The following is an 18,905-nucleotide window of genomic DNA, read 5'->3' on the forward strand; positions in this document are numbered from 1 at the left end:
ATATATATATATATACAAAACAACAACAACAAAATCAATATGATGAGAGAGAGAGCTGTAAACAAAGTAGAAATCAAGGATGGAGATGTGAACTTCATTATAAGATTTAAAAGATGGAATTAACACATCCAGTAATGCTTCTAAAATAGAAATACATTTGACATGATAAAGTGTTTCAAAAGGCCACATTATGAGAAAATGTTCCTTGAATGGTATTGTTGCTCACACAGGAAATTGGACTACTTGAAGTATATATCAAGAGTCCAGATGATCAGTAAATTGGTATTCAATCAATTCTGTTCTAAACAAGCTCTTCTAATCACATTTTACAAGGGTCAGACTTCCCCTTCCATCTTCCATTTCTCCATATCAGTTATCCGAGGGTGTCATAGCTAATATGCTTTCATCTTGCACTTGCCAAAGGCAGAAGTTTAGAATTACTAATATGCACCCATCAACTAAAGAAGTTACAGGGTGTTTGGGTCTTAATAACAGTCAAAACAACAATAAAATCTGCAGAAACTGAAGTGTGACTTTTAGAGCTGAAGTATAACAAGTACATTTGTAGTAAGGAGTGTGAGGATGCAGGACTTAGAAGATTAATAGCATTGTTTAGTTCAATATAGTTTAGTTTTTAGAAGCACTTGCTTGGCTTAACTTTTGTTAGCCTAAGGAAGTACCGCCATATGCTATCCTAAAAGAAAAGTTATCTCCACCAGAACAGAAGAGATTGATGAGAGAACAATGGAAAGGGGAACAAACAAGATAAGGAATTGCAGAGGCATGCAAGGTAAGGGGAATGCTCTAAACTAAGACAAAGGTTGGAAGGACACGATGATGAATATTGACCTCATCCAAGTACGATCACCAGACTGGGAGGTGATTGAGCCTTCATCCAATGACCACCAGTGGAGGCTACAATGCATGAGCCACTAGGGGGGAGAATATGTAAATGATTTCTCGGAAAAGTCCAGAATATGTGAATGAGCTATCGGAAATCTGCTAATTATGTATGAGCTTGGCTTGTAAAAATGTAATGCTTCTGTTTGTGGATGTGCAAGTTAGGATGAGCGATCCCCCTTGCACCCTACTATAGGGTTAGGCTATAGAGTTTGACTTCCACAATCACATTTGAGTCTGTATCTATGTCTTCTGGTATCACATTTACACATTATTTACAGAGGTCAGGAGATGCATTCTGAGCAAGGCACAGATCAAGCCATATTTCTGCAGAACAGAGTACAACAGAAAATAATAGTTAGCCAAAACTTAACACAAATTATGGAAGTCATTAATCAAATGTCTCTTTAAAATTGAAAGGTATGAGGCTTCAACTGCCTCAGTAGGAAGCCTGTTTCAGAGTTAACAGTAAAAAAGCTTTTCTTAATAATATCTCAATTAAAGAAAGATGTAATTAACATGTGCTCATCAAGGAAAAGTTGTGACATTATTTACATCTTCCTCTATAAATTAGGTAACCTACATGTAGGATGAAGGGAAAGCTGTGAGATAAATGCGTTCATACTTTGCTGGGCAGAAGACTGATTGAACAGTAGATCTCAGAGACTGTTGTAGTGAACAGAGCTATACCTGTCTAATCACCAGATATATACCCCAGGGTTAAATTCTAAGGCCAATCTTGTTCAGCAATTTTATCAGTTATATGGCTGCAGAAGTGAAAAGTATTCTCAGTGGGTTTGCTAATGATATTAAACTAACATGTGCCGTTGATTCTCTGGGGAGCTGAGAGGGTTCATAGTTGTTTCTTGATACAGTGGAGCATTTGGGTAATCAACAACAGTAAGAAGCTCAGTGGAGGAGAATGTCCAGTTCTTCATCTGGGATGGAGCAATACTAGGAACAAATACAGACTGAGAAATGAGTGGCTGGAGGGACAACTCAGCAGAAAAGGACCTTAAGAGAGTAAACCATGTTTGAGGACTCATGAAACAGCAGCCATCTGCTCAGAATAGACTATTCTCCCACTACATTTTGTATTGGTGCAGATTCAGCTTTAGTAATAATGGTAATTCTGGTCTCTGTAATATGAAAAAAGTGTCGAGGTTCTTGTCAGCAACTATAAAGGAGCAACAAATGTGGTAAGATGAAACTACTATGTCTGGAGGATGCTAGTCTGGAGTAGAAGTAGCTAAGAGGAGGCCTCATTGCTCTGTAAAACTTCCCTAGGATAGCAAATGGAGAGGCAGATGCTAGTCTCTTTTCCCCACTACGTGAAGTCATGACTAAAGGGAAAAGCACAAAGCTGCACCAGTGGATCTTTAGTCTGGATGCTAAGAAAGTTTTCTTTACTGTGAGGGTGATCAAACTCCGGAACAGGCTTTCTAGTGAGGTGGTTGTTGCCCTGTGTCTGTCAGCATAAGGAGACAATGCTCTCAGTAATATGCTTTGATGTCTGGTTAGTCTTGAAGTAGTCTCTTAGTTGGGCTAATTATTTCAAAGGCTACTCTGATGGTATTTTACAACTGAATAATTCTATTCCATTCTAATCTATTCTATTCTAATCTATTTGTTTTATTCATATAATCTCAATCTGCTATGGCACATCTTATGCCGCTCCTATATGTCCTATCACTGAAGAGTCACACCTTGCAAAACAACAAGTCTACTTTTTTAGTTTTGTTTTTATTTTTCTGAAAATTTAATGGAAAAAAGAAAATGAAATAGAATCTCATATATACTTAATACTCAGACTGAATGTATATACATTTATATGAAATGCCAGAAGATGAAGTGTATGAACTCATCATCTATTTTAATATCTCTTTAATATGTATATTAATATCACATTAGCTTTAATTAATATGTTACCTGGAAATTTCAGCCAATAAGTAAATAAAGCATTGAATGATTTTAGTTGTGCCGACACATGAAGCCAGGAAAAGTTCGTCTATGTATTAACAAGTACTAATGATTCTCCTCCTTCTCAGACTTACACATTCTATGCCTTGAAGATATATATCAAAAAGACCATGCAGACAAGAATGGAACTGCATGTAAACACACACAGACTTCTTTTATTTACTTATTTTGATTTCATATACAAGAAGAAGATTGGTGAAAGACAGAAAGATTCTATTTGCAGACCACAAATTGCCTCAGGTAATTTTTGAAAAATGGTTTATGTCATGTTAAGGAGAGCTATAATTTTGAAGCAAGCCTAACAAAAATTAGCTTTGGTAAAATGCTATAAAGAATTGCCTCTGTCTCTCATGACTCAGCATCAATCATGAACAAATTAATGATATTTTGCAGGCATTAAAAGGATATGAATTCTTGCATCCTGCCAATCAGAGTCAGAAGATCCTCTCTAAATCTTTAAATATAAAATGACTTTAGATTTCATTATGGGAAATAATTCTGGTTAACTAAATAGATATCTCAGAAGATATTTAGTTTTGCTTTCTTCTGAACACCTAATTTACTATATAGAAGCCAACAGGCAGAGATGAAAATCATAAGCATTGTGTACCCATGGCCAGCAACTGATCTTATGATGCTGGCTGTTTGTCTCACTCCAGTTATAGGATGGAAAGGAGATTCTTTAATATACTTATAGCTGAGACACGAGTCAAGTATTTGCCTCACCAGTTTATTACAAGTCCTAGTCACTAAAGCAGATGTGAAGGGAAGACGAGTGATAGAAAAGTGATAGCAAATGGAAGAAAGGAGTCCTTGTAGAACACAAGAGAGAGACAGTCACCACCAAGGGTCTCATCACTGCTCATGGTTCAGATGTTATTTGTCTGTAGTGATGGGTCATCAGAGGTTGTGTTGTTCAGTTGATGACTACTCTTTCCAACAACATTACAAGCTTATATAGAAGTCCAAAGTGGTCAAGACAGCTCACTTTGGAGTTAGTTTATGGCTTTTGAATCTCAGTACAAACTCCATTGTTTCCATCTTCCAGGCCTTGCAGATTTTAAGTCAGCCAATAAGAGAAAGCAAAGAGATGACAGTTTTATCCTGCCTTCATGGGACACAGTGATATCATTTCCCTGTCTTCCCTAACAAGCTGGAGTCATTTGCTCCCAGGCTCAGTCTTCAGCCAGTTAACATTCTTGAGCACTCTCTTTAAAAATAAACAGCTCCAAAGAAATGCTTTCAATTTGTAAAACTGTCCACAAAGTGATGCCAACTCTCACTCAGCAATAGCCACCTCTCATCTCCTACTTCAGTCTGAATTGTATTGCAGGAAATGCCTCAGAAAGCAAAGAAGGGTTCAGTTACTTTTATATGTTAGTTTTCCCGTCTTTCATATGGACCTGGGACTGTATGCTATATACAGAAGTGTGCAGAAATTCCCTCCAAAGAGACCGACAAGATTACTATTTTATGTGATTTTAGGAGATAATTTAAGGGTAAAGAAAAAACTTTTACTTTAAAAACTAGAGTCTTCATGGCTGATAAATAGAATGAAAATTAAGATATAATTTCCATTCAAACCATTAAACACACACACACACATACACACACATACAAAAAAAAAAAAAAACAAAAAAAACCAAAAACAAACAAAACAAAACAAAACAAAAACATGGAAGTCTGTAAATAGCACAAAGGTTTCTGATTCTAAAGAAGACTGTATTTTTTCTTGTCAAATTCAAAATGCTTCTGCTCTCAAAATAACACATGGAGAAAGTAAATGTGACAGAAACACCAGACTTTCAGAGTAAGTTAAACTACTAAAACTCTTTTCCAAATTTCATCAGGCAGAATTTTCTCAAGAATGAGTTGTAAAATGTAGGTTATTTTTAGAGCTTAGGGAAACATTTGATGGATAATCAAATTGTAGCAAACACACCTCCTTCAGGCTCATGAGATAACTGATATTTGCCTGTTGGGGATATTTGATAAAGTGTAAGTGAAAATTGCTGCACTGAGCAACTAACATCTCCAGAGGAACTCAGGCTGGAAATGGAAATGGAAAAGATATTAGGAGTGACAAAGAACAGTCTTAGTCCCAGAGGATAACTTTGATTTAAAAAGTGTGTAATTGTGAAAAGTCACCATTGCCTTTAATTTCTTAATTAATTAAGCACACAATTGAAAATAATAAAGTAACTGGTCTCCTTTCAAAGGGAATTTGCTCAATAAGAGTGTGCTCACAACCTAAATATTTTTAATCTTATCACAAATGCAACCCTTCAAAAGTGAAATATGTCATTTCTACAGACTACTATAATATTATTTTAAATAATTTTCTGTCTCAGGATTTTCTTTGCATGAACTTACCTGTAGAAATAAGAATTTCTAAAAGCAAATGCATATGTTTTATAATGATTACTGTCACAACATTGGCAAGCTAAATATCTGAAAGTTAATATTTTGTTAAAATATATTTGAGCTGTGTATATAATACAGGACAGCAGACTATATTTTCCACTCTGTGAATAGAATCATAGAATCATAGAATTACACAGGTTGGAAAAGACCTCAAAGATCAAGTCCAACCGCAGCCCAACCATAGTACCCTCTGCTAAGTCATAACTCTGAGCACCGCGTCCAAACGGCTCTTAAACATGGGGAGCCTATTCCAGTGTTTAACTACCCTTTCTGTAAAGAAAAACACCCATTATTAAAAATTAACATTCATTTAAAAATATGTACAAATTGGTTCTTTGTACTTTGAAGAACAATTTATTAGAAATAGATCCTGTAAATTCTGAAATAAAAACATTAAAATATATTTTTTCAAATCTACAGTTAACATGAAAGTTGTGAGTATGTTAAACAACATAACTGGCTCTCTGCACCTAACTCTGCTTTGACCACTGACATCTGTCTTTTGGGTATAATATATTTCAATGCTGCTCTGCCTACCTATTTTTAAAAAAGAGAAATTTGTTATCAGGATTAGCTGAATTGCACTGAATTTTCAGTAAGGAAATTCAGTGTGCAAGATACATATTTAGAGGTGTATCAGAAAAAGAAATTATTTTGCTGTCAATCTGTATAGTGATCATTGTCTAATAAGAAATGATGATAAAGTGGAAGTGTATGGGAAATTAGTAATCACAGCCTAAACCTCTGATTAATCAGCTGAGGCAAGTGTTGGGTCAGCTGTGGGAGCACAGGTGAGAATAATTTAGCTGTGCTCCCGGAAAGGGTGGAGCTTGACTCCACCTCCTCTAGACCTCATTTAAGGGCTGACCACCAGTAAGGCAGCATCTCCTGGAGACTGCTCTTTGGTGGACATTGCTTCAGTGTTTCCTAGCAGGCTGAAGGTTTCCATATGGGTGAGTTTTTCCTGTAAATAACCTTTTGGATATTTACTGCCATCTTTTCATTATCTTCACTGTACAGGAAGGTAAGTCCTTCATATACTACTTTTGTGCAAATGCTGTCAATGTTAAGACTTCCAAAGCTCATTCCATTATGGTGGAACCCATGTTCTCTTGTTCTTGAAATGTCACATGGGTGTATGAGACAATTGTTTGACAAATGTATTCCACTGATGGCTTATTATGTGTGAAAAGACTTCTGAATGCCAACAGACAAGAGTATTATTAACTAATAACAAATTAAATGTGTAGTGTGAAATATGGGAGTTTTCATATGTAATTCTTAAAAGGGCAAAAGTGACTGCAACATCCATGGTGCCTGTGGATCAACATGGAAAATATGTACACAGCAGTTGCAGTTTCTACAATCAGTGTGCTAAAATTCAATCACATCTCTTTACTAGACCTTTGTGAGCCTTATCTTACAAGAGAAAAATACCCCTCTCTTCATAGTCATACTTTATTCACATCATTGCTTTTGGCAGTATATATATTTCTGAACAACTTTTTTTTTTTTTAAGAATTAAGAAGAAAATAACTATATAAAAAATCTCAGATGAACACTTTGATAAGTCCTTAAGAACTGCAATCTTTTGCAACAAATCAGTCACTGATACATTAGTTTCCCAAAAATGAGGTCAAATATCACACAGGTATTATGTTTTCTTGACTTTTTATACTCACATTTATTAAGTAGTATAATATTAATATGATAATGATTTAATATTAAAAACAAAACAAGCTTTTTTACTTGTATTAACTATACTACATATTACATATACAGCCCAAGAACATTTCTGTTTGCTCAGCATGATCTGGACAAGTCTAAAGCATGGATGTCATTTGGCTTGCTGAGTGAAGAAGTAAATTGGGGGAAAACATTTTGGTTATTAATGAGTGATTGATTTGGGTTCAGTGCCAGGTCAGACCAGTTGGCTGGGAAGAGCTGCCACCATGATGGTGTGATTACAAGGGGAAGAACTATTTACTCACTGTCTTGAACCACATGTGGCCTTCAGGCCGTGGACTGAAATTTTCTGCTGTAAAGCAATGTCAGTTCTTTTTTATCTTGATCACTTTTGAATAGTTTCTACCTATTAAATTCCTTTGCCACTCATCCAAATACCTTCAGTTCTTAAGCATATGAAATGTAAGCCTGACTAACTATATTATATTCTTTTTGAACTATGATTCTTTTCAGGTTGAAGAGTTGTCTAAAAAGCATGTGTATGAAAACTGTTTGACTCCAGCGTATACATATGAACATAAATGACATTGGCAAGTTTGCACATGACATCAAGCTGAATGCTGAAGTTGATACACTGGAATGAAAGGAAGTCATCCAGAAGAACCTAGACAGGCTGGAGAAGTGTGCTCATTAAAACCTGATGAGGTTTAACAAGGCTAAGTGCAAGGTGCTGCTTTTGGGAAAAGCAGTCCCAGGAATTTATAGAAACGGGGGAAGATCTCCTTAAGAGCAGTCCTGAGGAGAAGGACTTGGGGATCCTGACAAGAAGCTGGAAAAGAGACAGCAATGTACACTTGTAGCCCAGAAGGCCAACTGTCCTCTTCTACTCAGCCCTTGTGAGTCTCCATCTGAAGAACCGCATCCAGGCTTGGGGTCCCCAGCACAAGGAAGTTGCAGAGCTCTTGGAATTGGTCCAGAGGAGAGCCACTAAGATGATCAGAGGGCTGGAGCACCTCTCCTATGAAGAAAGATTGAGAGAACAGGGCTTGTTTAGCTTGGGAAAGAGAAGGCTCCAGAGAGATCTCATTGTGGCCTTCCAGTATTTGAAAGGAGCATAAAAACAGGAAGAGGAATGACTGTTTACAAGGGTGGATAGTGATAGGACAAGAGGGAATGTTTTTAACTAAGACAGTAGTGGTTTAGATTAGGTATTAGGAGGAAGTTTTTCACTCAGAGGTTGGAACAGGTTGCCCAAGGAGGTTGTGGATGTCTCATCCCAGGAGGCATTCAAAGGCATGCTGGATGTGGCTCTGGGCAGCTTGGTCTGGTAGCTGGTGACCCTGCCCCCACAGCATGGGGGTTGAATCTAGATTATCATTAATAATTTTTTTCAACCCAGTCAATTCTATGATTATGTGAATCTATGAAACGTACAGCTGGGGAAAAAAATAAATAGGTAACGTCTTCTATTTTATTATGTTTGCCTCATATGTCAGAAACTGATGTTGGAGATATGGCAGTAAAATTTAAACCTTCCCACCAATATTTTTTTTTTTTTTTTTACCATGTGACAGGCTTGCTAAGTAAAATTTTCTGATATGTCCTCAAATTAAGAATTTATCTGACAATTATGATTGTTTTCAAGTTAATAACTTAACTTTTAGCTGTTTGTTTTTCTTATTAAGCTCTTGGTAAGTATTTAATAGTCAAAACGTTTTCTAGCTCCATCACCTTCCACTGTAGAAGTGAAAACAATTTTCTTTCCATTTGAAGATGGATTGCATAGTTCACTGGGGAGTGAAGTTTTGATTCTTAAAAGCACACATTTTGCCCAGTAAGTACTTTGAATCTTCTTTAAGTTAAATTAAATTCATTATGCTAAAAGACATCTAAGAGAAGTTTAATGGTTTCAACATGTTTCTTATAATACTGGAAGCTGTTATGTAGTTTTCTGGAAGCTGTGACAATTTTAAGGCTCTTGACTGAAACTGTAATCCTGAAGTTGATATACAATATGCATAAGTTATTCCCCAGAAAGAATTACCAACTCTGACAAAAAAAAAACTTTACTTGAAATAAACACAGATGCCAGACTAACATACATGTGCCAGTGAATTAGAACCAGGGGGAAAATAAATAAATAAATAAAAATAAAAAACCACATTTTATTCATTAGTGAGGAAGGAATTTTATCATTCTGTTTCCTTAACTGATGAGAATGCTGATGTTTTTGTTGTGCTTAACTTATTCTATTATGTCTATTTTCCTTGTGTGTGTTTGTGTATGGAAAAAGGTGCTCTCTGATTATTTAATCCTTTCAGACTTCCAGTCCTTACCAAGTGTTACTACCCACTGATGCTGTTTTCCAAAGTCAAGCACAGTAACTTTATGCTGCAATAGGTGCCTTACTTCAACATTTTCACTGTTGTTTTCACTGGTACTGAGTAAGAATTTTGAATGTATAGAAACTTGTAATTAATTGATATAATGCCATATGACAATATCATAAAATGATTTGTGTTGGAAGGGACTTTAAGGATCACCTAGTTCCAGCCCCCTTGCCATAAAACAGGGTAACCACCCAGTAGATCAGGCTGCTTGGGTATCCATTCAACCTGGTCTTGAACAATTCCAGGAAGGGGACATTCATAACTGTTCAAGCAACCTGCCTTGCCTCATTATCCTCTAAGTAAAAAAACAAAAACAAAACAAACAAACAAAAAAACCCCACATATTTCTAACATCTAGTCTAAATCTCTCATCTTTTAGGGTGAAACAATTCTGCTTTGTACTATCACTATAAGACAGTGTAAAATTCAGTCTTTCTCCTGTTTATAGTCTCAGTTTAAATATTGAAATGCTACAATAAGGACTCCCTGGAGCTGCCTTCTCTTCAGGCTGAATAAATCCAGCTCTCTCAGCCTGTCTTCAAAGGATAGATCATCATTGTGCCCTGTCCTCTGAGCGCTCCACAGCTATCCTATGCTGGGATCCCCAGAACTGATGTATTATGCTAAATGGGGCCTTATGAGGGCAGAGCAGAAGGGAGAAAATCAGCTCTCTTCTACTCTCTCGCTAATCTTCTTTTGATGCAGCCCAGGATGCACCTGGCCTTCCAGAATGCAGGTGCACTGAATTATTTATTTTTGACAAAAGAATTCACCTGTTTTATGGACTTTTTCCTGTTAAGTTTTGTCCCTGAACTCAAGTGTGTGGCTTCTGTAGATCTTTGGCTCAGTCTGCTGCTGGAAAAGGTGTTTTCTGCAGGATAAAAAGCATAGGGGTTGCTAGACCATCTGGTCAGAAGTGTTGAACTCATGAATTTTCTTCTGGAGAGGACCAGACCTGTCACTTCCCACTGTAAGTTGTCCTTTACCTTGGAAGTGATTTATATGATGATGACATAGCTTTGAGCAACCTGATGAAAATGTGTACAGACTATGTTTCAACACCAGAAAACCATAGAAAATCTTCTCTTTGACGGTGTCATGGCCCTGCACTGATAGTTCTCTGGCATTAACATTTTATGTTAGTTCAGAGCTCTACTGCAGAATACGTTTCTGGAGCTGTTCCTCAGAGCCTGAAGAGTGGAGGACTACATGAAAGTTGACTCCTTAGAAGTTCAAGTCTGTTTCCAACTTTGACAATCATTTTGGTAATAATGCTGTCTATTTTAAGATTTTCTATGTACCCTGCTAAATAATGAGCTAGATAATCAGTAGCTCAGGACTCCACATTTATCACATGTCTCTGATGGGAAAGGCATTTAGTTGGCAGCAGTAGTTGCTCATGATACATTTTGATGAGGGTGAGCACAGGGGTAGATACAAAATATTTCTCAGTAGGAGTATTGAACTGGACTGCATGTTTGTGGCTGTTTCCTTTAATATGTTATGTCAAGTAGTTGCAAACTACAACTAAATTACTGAATACTTAATCAATTTGAAGCCTATAATTCGTTTTGATAAAATTAGAGAGAAACTGAGGAAAATGAGAGGAAATGTGACCTATATGAATGAAGAATATTGATCTTAAAATAATCCTCAGATTAATCTTAGGTTTTAAAAGATTGAAATACTAGTAAGCATATTTGATGTGATTGTTTAAGAAAAGGATGTGTTATAAAGGATTTTATAGGCTCATCAGAAATGTAAATCAGAAAGGACTGTAATACTGTTAAAGAAAGAAGAATGTATGCACTCCTTAGAAATAATGTTTTGTAGCAAAAAAAAAAAAAAAAAAAAAAAGGCTATCAAATTTGAAAGTAAATAATGACAAAAATGAAAGTAGCAGGTGACTGTATACTAGCTGAGATACTCTGGGACACAGTTGACCAAAAAAAAAATAAAACAAAAAAAAACCCCAAAAAAGACCAACACCGAAGTTGTGAAAATTAAAAAATTAATCACATTTCAGAATGAATCACAATGGACACAGAAGATGTCATCTTTTCATCATTATGAAAAGAAAATTTTGATGTAAAACTATTACAAAAAAAAAAAATGCATTAAAAATGTGGTTTTGAGGAAGAATTGAAAATACTCCAGCCTGATAAATATAGATAGGCTGCCTGACAGAGATATCCGGGATATCAGTCAACAGCCAGCTGAACATAAGCAAGCAGTGAGTTCAGGTTGTCAAGGAGGCTCTCAACATCCTGGCTTATATGAGAAATAATGTTTCCAGTAGATTCCATGGAGGTGATCACTCCCCTGTACTCAGCACCGGTGAGGCACCATGAGTACTACATTCAATTTTGGGCCACTTGTTAGAAGAAAAACTTAAAGGCACATAAGCATGTCCTGAGAAGGACAAAGAAGTTGGTAACAGGCATGGAGCACAAGTCTTATGAGACCTGCCTGAAAGAACTGGGATTGTTTAGTCTGGAGAAGAGGAAGCTCTTATTTATCTCTACAACTGCCTGAAGGGAGGTTATGGTGAGGTGGGGGTTGACCTCTTCTCCTGCTTAACTAGTGGTAGGATGAAAACGGCTTTAAGTTGTGCCAGGTTGGATACTGGGAAAACGTCTCTGAAAGAATGGCAATGAATTGGAACAGGCTGCTCAAGAAAGCAGTAGGGTCACCATCCTTGGAGGTTTTCAAGTAACATAGATGTGGCGCTGAGTGACATGGTTTAGTGGGCATGGATATAATGGCTTGACTGTTGAGTTTATAGGTCTTTCCCAATCTCAATAATTCTATGACTCTGAGTTTATTAATTAGAGGTTAATCCTAATCTGCATGGTTGTGTTAGCAGAAGAATGAGTGTAGCATTAATAATCTCCTAAAACTTTGATCATCTTATATTTTTATTTAAAAAAAAAAAACGAAGAAACAGTTGTACAAAAGGACAACTAAAATTTTGATAGTTTAAGCTGTTTCTACACCAGGTGCACCAGGTAACATGTGTCAGTGTGTTTGTCCAAGGAAACTGCTCTTAGTATCCACAGAGTTTCATGGACAGTATGATCTCCTTAAGCAGGCAGATTAAAAAAACAGTGCAATGTATTTCTATAACACAAACATGTATTAGAAAATGAGGGAACAAATCTTTTTATTTAACTTAAGATTCTACTAACATTCTGTGCTTGATCATTATTCCATCAGAAGTTACATTTTGTTCAGAGCACTGTAATTCACAACTGTTTGTTGTTGTTGTTGTTTGTGCTCCATTAAACACTCTGGGCTGTTAAACTTTATGTAGAATAATGAATAAAGCTGGAGATCTAAGGTAAGTAATATTTTAACACTGTACCCATGAAATAATAGCTGTTGCCATGGTACATACAGTTTCTCTCTGTAGTATACCTCTCAGCCACTAACTACCTTATAAAACAAAACTTTCTTTAATGTTGGCCAGGAGTTGTGCCTGTCTCATTAGTTCATATTTATTGACCTATCTGTCATAACACTTTAGTAATCAAATTAGATTACAACCATCATTCTGTTTCCCAAGGCACAGATATTCTACATGTTTTTATACTTCATAGTGTTAGTACAGCAAAACAGCCTCATCATTTTGGTATGTTGCAATGTATTGTGAAACACAATGTGATAATGAGGAACAGTGAATAAGAAAAGTATTGGCATCTTCTTAACCATTTCAGGTTAACACTGTTTATGGTTCCTGTGCATAGATAATGTGATTTCATAAATGTGCTCAGCCAGTCCTGGTCCAGGAAACTGAAACTAAGACAATAACCATTTTCCCCCCCTCCTCTGTTTTCTTGTTTTTAGCTACAAACAGTAATCATTTCAGGGTGGCATTCATGCAAGAATGGTTTTTCTTTTCTCAAATAACTTATGGTTCTTTAGTTTGTGGGGGATTTTTGGGTGATTGTTGTTTTCTCTTTGCAAAACAGATTTCTCACAGTAACAACCTGTGACACTTCTCCTAACAAAGTGTCTTCAGGAGGTAATTGACCAAACTCTAAACTGTTCAACTATCCTGGATTTAAAGAATTTAGCTGGAAAATTCTAGTTTCCTAAGGTAAATATGTCTGCTGATGCCAGGGTTGTTTTCTGAGGGAAAATCACTCTGAAAATGCACTCATTTTTAGAAATGCTCTCTTTTCATCAATTTGTACCTAACTTCACAAGTTCATAATATTTACAAGTTGCTAATTTCTGAAATATGTATGTGACTATCCTAAACTTTTTGTTAAGTATGAGGTCTAAAGTATTATATCGACTCAATTATCTGACTCAATTACCAAATGCAAAGAATAGTACTAATTCACACACTCAGTAAAGTGCTACAGAACACTGTAAAATGTAACAGCTGATTGCATTTAAGTCTTCACAGGCATTTACTGTGTTAGTGAGTGATTCAAGATTGCTCTTTATTGTTTGGTAATGTGAACTAAAACAATTACCTGCAGTCTTTAAGGGATTTTGTTTTTGTAACACTCCCACAGCACCACCACCACCAACATCCCCCCCCCCCCCCCCCCCCCCCCCCCCCAAATAATAAATAAATAAATAAAAACGAAAGAAAGAAAGAAAGAAAAAGAAAAGAAAAAATTTGGTGTAGACTCTCAGCTGGGCAATTAACACAATACATTAATATCTGAAAATAATACACATCAGAAGTCAAATGTTTCTTGTTCTTATATTTAGACCAACAGAACGTAAGACAGATCTCAGTCTGGTGAGTGAGATAATACAGTGCCAGTAGATAAGTTAGTGAGCGAATTAGATTCTGAAGATTCTGATTACTGTTTGAGACCCTCAGTTATAGCAGTTAACTGGTGTTACTTCTATCTTTGGTGTTTTACCTCTCTTTCAGCAATCATGTGATTGAGCAACTACTCTGTGCTAAAAATTTCATAAATGAAAGTAGATCATTGCCCATCTGGAACACTTCTCAATCATAGTTTATTTGGCATGAAAGGAAAAATTATCTTCAGTTTCTGCCTTATCAGATTGACCTTGTAAAATTTACTGTAACATAGATGGTAGTTTGATCCTTTTGATTTACAGTGATGAACAATTACACATTTTATTTCTGTGTTTGTTTTGACTTCAGACCGTGTTATTCTCAGCCTAAAAGTATAACAGTAGGTATACTTCTGTCACTGTTTTATGATTTTTTGTTACTGGTATTCTACATAATAACATCAAGTAGTGCACTGGGAGTTAAAGTGTTATTGTTCCAGCTCTGGGTACCTGTCCAAAATAGAAGAAGAACTACATTCCCCAGGGGTCTTTACAGTCAGAGAGAAGAAATAACTCCTGGCAAGGTCACCTGATTGGGATCTTCTCTGCACTCTTCTCCTTTACCTTTTCTCACTGCTGCCTGTCCCTACTGTGTTCATCACTTCAGTATTACCGTAAGGCCTACAGCTATCAGATGCTCTTGCGTTGCCTTCTGATAGCATATTTAGTAGAATTTAGTAGAATTAGTTTGTTTCTCCTCAGATCGTTGCAGCTGATTTAATTTTTTTGGCATCCTCTGCTTCCTTTTTTCTGGATGTGCAGATTTTTTGAAATCCCTTTGCTCCAATAGTCATAAAACCAAGCCAAACCAACACATAACTATTTATATTCTTGGTGGAGGATGTGGGCAAAAGCCGCTTTTTAGAATGAATCTCTCTCTCTCTGCTCTCAGAGAGCTTTGTTAGCTTTGTTGGGAAAGTTTGTCTCTTTCACAGGTGCTCACTGAAAACTTGACCTTGAAAGTTCAGGCGAACTTCCAATATTCTGGTGATATTTGTAATCTTTGAGCACTGATATCTTACTTCTGTAAAGAGAAAAAGAAAGAAATTATTCCGTTTTCCCTTTCAGCTGCTAATTTTATAGATCTTGGAATTTTTAAGCAGGCTCCCAGACTATCCCTTGAATCCTTTTTGCATTTTTAGAAGGCTCATCTGATCATGTTGTTAATTTCCCTGAATGCATTACTCATCATTTAACTCAGTATTTGTGTTTATCATATTTTGATGAAGTCTTCCCCTGAACCAGAGAATACTGAGTGGCAGGGAGTGTGGAGAGGCTTGGGAGAGAGATAGGCATCCTTGGTGTCAAGGAACTTTACTCCTGAACACCTGAAAGACCCTGAAAGACAGGAATGTTGTGGCTGAGGCACAAATTGTTGTGCCTGAGGAGGCACAAATGATTTGGGGCCTGGCTAATGTTTATTGGTCTTTATTCAATACTACCCCAGAAAAGGGAGAGAGTTTCTGAAATTGAGAGTCTCCAAGCTGAAAGAGCTGATAGGGAGAATCTTTGATTCCAGAGAGTCTTCTTGCTGAGAAACAGAATCTCCAGGTTGTAAGAGAGAGTTTCCAGGAGAGTCTCTGAGCTGAGAGTTTCCAAAAGACAATACAAAATAAGCGAAACAGTCTCCAAGCTGAAAAGGAGAATTTCCAGAAGAGAGTCTGAGCCAAGAGGGATGGTCTCCAGTTTCAGAAGGAGAGTCTGCTAGTCATGAAACAGAGTCTACATATCCAAAGAGAGAGTGGAGAATCTCCAGGATTACAGTCTCCTAGTCAGGAGAGAGAATCTCAAAACCTGTCAAGAATGTCTCCATGCTGAGAAAGAAAGTCTCCAAGCTGAAGGGGAAGATCTCCGAGCTTAGAGAAAGAATCTCCGATTTCAATGAGACACTTTTGAATCTGAGAGGGAATCTCTTCAATCCAAACTCAACAGCCTTCAAACAGAGTGAGATACACTCCAATCTGAACTAAATATTGTCATAATCTAACAAGACAGACTCTGAGCCAAGCTGGAGAGTGAGAGCATCAGAACTGACCAACCTGATCACCCACAGAAGGCACCAGAATTGATGTCAGTTGCCCCTGTAAGAGGATGGAAAATGAAACAAATTTCAACTCAGAAGAGAAGGAAGAAGAGGAGAGGAAAGTAGAGGAAGCAGACACTGTAAGAGAAGAGGAGGAAAGAGGTCCAGAGGAGCAGCTCCAAGATCCAGGGGAAGCACAAGAGTCCAGGGGAGTGGCCCTCAGTAAGATTGTGGTCACCTACTCCCAGGAGGGTAACAGCAAGTCCTGAAACAGTAAGAGGTGAGCAAGACACTGTAAGCAGTAAGATGTCCCCTAAGCTTCCTCTTTTATAGATTAAATAATCCCAGTTCCCTTAGCTGTTCCTCATAAGACTTATGCTTCAGACCTCTCACCAGTTTCATTAAACTGAACATGCTGCAGGGCCTTGATATATTTCTTATAGTGAGGAGTCCAAAACTGAACACAGTATTCAAGGTGTGGTCTCACTAGAGAAGAGCACAGAGGGATGATGTTGCGTTGCTCCTGTTGGCAACACTATTTCTGATACAAGCCAGGATGCCATTGGCCTTCTTGGCCACCTGGGCACACTGCTGGCTCATGCTTAGCCAAGCGCCAACTGATACCTCCTTGTCCATTTATTTCACACATTCTTCCAGTTACTCTGCCCCAAGCCTGTAATGGTTGTTGTGGCCAAAGTGCAGGACCTGACACTTTTTGAACTTCATCCCATTGGCCTCAGCCTAGTGATTCAGCCTGTCCATGTCCCTCTGAATGGCCATCCTACCCTCACACATTTCAGCACTTCCTACTAGATAGTGTCATCTGCAAACTCATCTTGGGAACATGCTTTGTATAAAATAAATGTGAGTGTGAAATACATAAGTTTACTTATTGTTCTTCTGGTAGTTCCGTTCATTCAGCAACAGCAAAGTACGGTAATACTTAGCAGTGGTATTTAAATCAATAAATGTTAAAATAGCAATTCCTGGAGGCTCCTTGTACAATAAAGTAGCCTAAAGTGAGTTGCTTTTTAACCTTTATTGAGATACAATTTCTGTTTAGCAGGAGACAATAGATACTTAAAGATGAATTCATAAAGCATGCTTATAGTCCTCTTTCTATTTCAGATTAGTTTCATAATTCCAAAATGTTTACTATTTGAATATTACTAGAGATAACTATTTGATATGATGCAAAATGCTAGCGCACAAATGTTGAAGCCTCTATAACTGCTTCTGTTGCATTTAACTACATGCCATCAGCTGGTAATTTTGGTGGTACAGGAGAAAACCTTAATAAAGATGCTAATGGATCCTCTCTGTGATATGAAAGTAACTACATAGAGCTAATTATTTGAATGTATTTTCTGGTGGCATTGTTTAAGTAAATGAGTTGTTTGTTTTTGTTGTTGTTGTTGCAGCTGGAGAATATATTATTGTTTTTATTGGCCTAAAAGAAACTTGTAGGTGTCATGGTGTCATGGGCCACTGGGACACTTTACATTTATAATTTTGTGGTCTGTACAATGATGGCAGTGTAAACATAATTAGTGATTGAATTGAATAGTACAGATACCACAGTAGAATAGCATTTAATGAAAGGGGAGTTTTGGTATCAGTAAAATATGCTTAAACTCACAGGATGTTAATTTAGAGTGTGAGAACACATACCACTATGGAAGCCTAGGAGATGAATATTCTACTAAAATATGAAAATATGGAGATTAGTAGGATAGAGATAAAATGTTAGCAAAATAAATATAAGGCCATGATGATTAAAATCATATTGAATTTGAATCAGTTTCTTTTTATTATTTGGTATCTTGCATACAGAAACATCTCATATGACAATATTTGTTATGTTTGTCTATGTGTGTGTACACAGAGGGTTCTGTGCTATTTCTTCTGATATACAAGTAAAACTTCAGATGTAAGGACTATCTCAAACTTGCCTATAAGAAGCCACATGTAATTTTTCAAAATGTTTCTAAATAAAAGAAACAACAAGCAAATACACTGACTATTTTGTCTTAGAAAATGTGCAGACACTCCTAATGGTACTTCTCAATTACAATATTCATAAATAAAACACAGAAAATTAATTATTGAAAAAAAGGAGACAACTTATTTTATAAGATCTTTTAAATCAGTCAAATCATTTTATGCATTGCATGCGGACTCTTAACAATGGACATGTGGAAATGGCTAGAAAAAATAATGTGTAATCTGTGACTTAATAGATGAAAATTCTTAGGAAGACTTAAAGAAAGAAAGAAATTCTCCACATTATAGTATTTTCTGTTGTGATTTATTTTACAAAAGGAATATTAACATAGAAAATCATTAAAAAGTATTTACAGACTCCATAACTCTCAGAAAAATTTGAAACCATTTTAGTAAGTAAAACTTACTTAAAATACTCAGAAACTACAGAATGAAAGGCAAAGCTGACTGACGTCAATAGGAATGAGTGCAAAGTTTCCCCTCCTACCCAATGAACTCATTATTAATGACTTTCTAGTTATTTATTTGTACACATGCTACATACAAGTGAACATAGGAGTGTTTTTTTTCATAAGGAAAACTAGATTACAGTTATAGAAAAATATCTTAAAATCCAGTAACCAGTGTGACTAGTATCTCTGATGATTTATTGTTCCTGAAGATTTTTATCC

The sequence above is a fragment of the Coturnix japonica genome, chromosome Z (assembly GCF_054131305.1).
Source record: "Coturnix japonica strain WE chromosome Z, WE-NBRP24, whole genome shotgun sequence".
NCBI classification, from domain to species: Eukaryota; Metazoa; Chordata; class Aves; order Galliformes; family Phasianidae; genus Coturnix; species Coturnix japonica.